The sequence below is a fragment of the Harpegnathos saltator genome, unplaced genomic scaffold (assembly GCF_003227715.2).
Source record: "Harpegnathos saltator strain DR-91 unplaced genomic scaffold, Hsal_v8.6 scaffold218, whole genome shotgun sequence".
NCBI lineage: Eukaryota > Metazoa > Arthropoda > Insecta > Hymenoptera > Formicidae > Harpegnathos > Harpegnathos saltator.
The window spans coordinates 182502-187366 of record NW_020230004.1 but is presented as its reverse complement, the minus strand read 5'-3'; positions in this window follow the sequence as shown (position 1 = coordinate 187366).

Genomic DNA, 4865 nt, shown 5'->3' with positions numbered 1-4865 from the left:
CCCGATGCCCCTTCGGCCCTCGCAGACCCCGAGGCCCCAGTCTCCCGACCCTGCTGCCCCCTCTTAGAGCAGAGGGGGCCAGGCTTTTCCGTCGGTGTCGAGCTCGGACCCCCAGACCCTAGCTTAATGGAAGTCCCACGTTGGGTGGCCGCTCGTATCGACCTGCCCGACGAGCTCACCGCGTCTTCCCCACGGTTGGGGAGACGCTGAGTCGAGGACGGTGGTCGATCCTCTTTTAAAAGTGACCCTCCAGGGGCTAATCCCCTGGTGTCCACTAACTCAACCTCCCCGGGGGGAGGGGAGGAGGCGCCTGCCTGGTGGATCCCTTCCACCTCTGTCACCCCCAGTCCGACCTTCAAAAAATCACCCACCAAAGTGGGTGGTTGGTCCATGGACGGACTGCTACGCCCGTCCGTTAGTGACCTTGAGTCCAAGGACTCAGAGTCCGAGGACTCATTGGGTGTTTTTATAAATTTTGCGGAATCCATTTTTCGTCCCACGAGTGCGGCAGGAAGTGGGTGTCGACCCCCCGCATTGCCCGGGGTAAGGCTGGCATGTCCCCTGGGTTCGCCAGGTGCCCAGGGTGAGGAACCACTAGCGACAGGTCACGCACTTGCCATTCATCCCATAAGCGTGGCATGCCTCAACCGTAGGATTACGTGGTGTTTTATAGAGGACCCGCCTCGCGGTCCGGCCAATTAAGGCAAGACCTCCGGCCCCAGAGACATGACCTAGGGTTACGGTGTGGTAGGCTAGGGTCTGCCGGGGATGCCTGAGCCCCCTGTACCAGGATGCCGAAGCACCCTGGCCCCTCGCAATTGTGTCAGGTTGTACGTCCTGACAAGTACGGGTTTGCAATCAAGGTTTTCCTTCCCCTAGAACGGTTGCCTTCACCCGGCTCACAAGCCCGTTCTGCCCGCGCTGTAGGGTCCTTTGGATCGTACCATTACGGTCCTCCGGTCCCTGTATGAAACTCGGAGGCAGCTGCCCCTCCGAGAGTGAATAAGGACACTCTTGGTCTGGCCTCTCAGTACAGATCTCTCCGGCATGGTAGAACCTTTCAGGGGTCGAAACTCCTGCCGGCATAGCTCTATACCTCATCAAGGCACGCAAGCCCCCCCACCACGTCAAGGTGGCGCCCACGGGGGGGAAAAGGGGACTCTTTCTGGTTCCCTTCCCCACCCAATGCCCAGTAACCTGGCAGAGTCATCGGCCATCCACTCCGAAAGGGGCCCCAATGCCCGGCGGCTTTTGCCTGACGGATCAGGTCGCCCGCCCCCTGCGGGTTCCCCTTTGCCGACTATCTCCAGCCGTCGAACACCAGTGTACTCCATTTCGGACGGATAACCCCCGACTGTGTGCTCCAGATTTCCCGGACACCGGGTGTTGTGCCCTTGGTTGCATGCTAAATGGTGAGTGGTAATCCTCATCCATCTCGCTCGCAATCCAGGCACCGTAATTGTCATGCCATTTCTGGCATGCGCTGGTCGAACTGCTTCCGGTCGCGGTATCGTGTGTCCGCATGTCCCTTTTTAGGATCGGTCGGGGCGCAGGGGACGCGAGCTGCGGGAGTCTGTCAGCCCTGCAGTAGTGCATACAGGAGGCTTCGTCACCGTCATTGGCGCCACATTGCCGCCCCACACACGCCGGGCCAGCAGGGGCCAGACAGCCTGACCTGGAGGGTCGGCCGTCCTACCTTCGCCCGCCCAGCCCATGCGGCGCGACGCAGCGGCACCGTCTCTAACGGCGGCATACCTCCACGACCCATACGCCCGTAACAGCCGGCCAGCTCCTTTCCATGGGAGTAAGACTGGGACACCGATGAGTGCATCCCCCAAGTTTCCTCAAGGAATACCCACCCGGCACCCAGAAAAACCCCCCTTCAGAGGCGACCTAAGCTGGTTCGTTCGTCACGCTTATCCTCTCCGGCACTGTGACGAAGGTGGCCCTATTCACCGCTATCACAGCCCCAACCCATCGAGGATAGGCGGCGTCTCCAGCCCTCTCCAGTCCCCACCCCCCCCACACAAACATTTATTCTGGATGGCTAGCCATCCTACACCCAGGAGGAGCCCGCCCCGTCTCCCGAGAGCACCCCCGCCCCCGCCGCCGAGCGAGCCCCCCAGGCGCCGCGAGACTTCGACCTAACGGATCAGTGAATGCAAGCCCACCGTTGCCGACTATCCTCCGTCCCCGGCACCCAAAAGACCCCCACCGACGACAGAACCGGGACCCGCGGAGTCCGCCACGCGCTCCACCATGTAGAGGAATTAGACCACATGAACTCTGCCTTGTGGACTTCATACGCTCGGCTATCTCACTAGACTAACGAGGCCGCTTCCCCGGGTTTGTTCTTTGAGGTTCTTCCTTCCTCCTCGGTGGACTGGGAAACCAGTCTCACGAGTCCGAGCACCCGACCGGTTTGTGCACGAAGTTGCCTTTCCGGTTTGGTCGCCCTGAGGCTTGGCGAGTCCTAAACACCGCTCCGGAACTAAAGAGTCCAAACGCCCGACCGGTTTTAATCGGAGTTTTCCTCTCCGGTTTGGTTGCCATGCTGTTACCGAGCTCAAACTCCCGGGTTTTTACTTTGGGTTTTCCTTCCCCTCGTTTGGTGTCTGTTAAACAGACTAACAGGCCCAATCGCCCTGGTTTATTATTCGGGGTTCTTCCTCCCCTAGTATCGGCTGCCTTGCCAGACTCACGAGCCCGAACGCCCGGTTATTGTCAGATTTGCTCTCTGTTGTGGTGTGATTGTGTCTGTGTTGCCCGAAGGCTGTCGAGCCCACATGCCCAGATTTTTACGTTGGGTTTCCTTCCCCTGGTTCGGTTAGCTGTCTTCTCCAGCGTAACGAACCCGATCGCCCGGATTTAGCATTGGGGTTCTTTCTCCCCTAATAATAGATTGCTTGCCCACGAAGTCAAGCTCTCGAGCTCTCGCCCGGGTTTGATATTGGAGTTTCCAGTCTCCGGAATAGGTTGCACAAGGCTAACGAGCCCACTAGCCCGGGTTTTTATAGTGAGTGTTCATCCCCTCGTCGGGTTGTTTGGCAACCTCCCAAACTAACGAGTCCGATACCCGGGTTTTCGTGGGTTTTCCATCCCTCGATTTTTACATTGGGTTTTCCTTCCCCTTGTTCCGATGTCTTGGAAAAATAGACTTACGGGCCCGATCGCCCGGGTTTATTAGTCAGGGTTCTTCCTTCCCTCTAATTCAGGTGTCTGGACCGCCAGACTCGCGAGCCTGAACGCCCGGTTTGTGCGGAGTTTTCTCTCCGGTGCTGATGCCCTAAGCTAACGAGCCGCACGCCCGGGTTTTAGTCAGGCTTCTTCCTTCCCTCTAGTTCTGATGTCTGGACAGGCAGACTCACGAGCCCGAACGCCCGGTTTGATCGGAGTTTTCTCTCCGTTTCGGATGTCCGAACCGCCAGACTCGCGAGCCCGAATGCCCGGTTTGTGCAGAGTTTTCTCTCCGGTGCAGATGCCTTTAGGCTAACGAGCTGCACACCCGGGTTTGGTATTGGGGTTCTTCCTCCCATATCAATAGGTTGCTTGCCAACGTAGTCAAGCCCTCGAGCCCTCGCCCGGGTTTGATAACGGAGTTGCCAATCTCCGGAACAGGTTGCACGAGGTTAACGAGCCCACTAACCCGGGTTTTTACAGTGGGTTTTCCTTTCCCTCGTCGGATTCTCTGGCAACCTCCCAGACTAACGAGCCCGATGCCTGGGTTTGGTATTGGGGTTCTTCCTCCCATATCAATAGGTTGCTTGCCCACGAAGTCAAGCTCTCGAGCCCTAGCCCGGGTTTGATAACGGAGTTTCCAATCTCCGGAATAGGTTGCTCAAGGCTGACGAGCCCACTAGCCCGGGTTTTTGTAGTGTTCCTTCCCCTCGTCGGGTTGTCTGAAAACCTCCCAGACTAACGAGTCCGATACCCGAGTTTTTACAATGGGATTTCCGTCCCCTCGTTGGGTGCCTGGAAAATAGGCTAACGGGCCCTCATCGCTACGGGTTTTTATGGGTGTCCTTCCTTTGTTTGGTTGCCTCCCAAAGGCGAGGCTAACGAGGCTAAACGCCCGCGCTGCAAGGTCTTTCGTGCCGCTCGAGAGCAGCCCCCTAGACCCTTAATGCTTCAAGAGGCAGCTACCCATCTTGAAGCATGTGTTGGTCGCTCTTAGTAGCCACTCTCCTCGGTTCACCCTCGAACTTGGTATCCTGAGATTCCAAGTTGAGTCCATCCCCTTGGATCATTGTGGCCATCAAGCTTCTGCACCACGACAAGGTAGCGACCATCCGCAGAAGAAAGGTGTGCGGGGGTCCCAACGGGACCTCCCAAACCCCCCCCTCGGTGAGGAACCGAGGGGGACCCTACAACACCTGCCCCTCGCGGGGGGCAGGTCTTCCCTTCCCGGGGCTCCCTCCACCGCTGCATTATGTAGTCAGAGGTGGGGGTCTCACTCCGGGTCGGGGCTGTTCTCTCCTAGCGCGGGTGGGGGTGTTCCCTCGAGAGGGTCGGCCCACCCCCACCCGCTCCTACCTGGCTCATGGGTCCCGATGCGGGGGCCTCAAGCACTACGAGGCCACTACCGCACCGGCAGATCCCATGGGCCTGGGGTGAGGGAGTGGGTGGGGAGAGCTACTCCTGCTCATTACGCCCCCACTCCTCTCACCCCGCCTCCGCTAGGAGAGAAACGGTAGCCTCTACCTCCATGGATAAATCCACCTCGGAGACCCCCTCCGGCCTAACCGCCGGAGGAGGGTCCGGTGCTTGCGGGTCAGCCGTCGCTCCCGCTCCTTCCCGCCCTACCTCTTTCTTGGGAAGGGGAGGCTGGATAACCCCAGTCTCCTCCTTCCTCATCCCTACCTCTG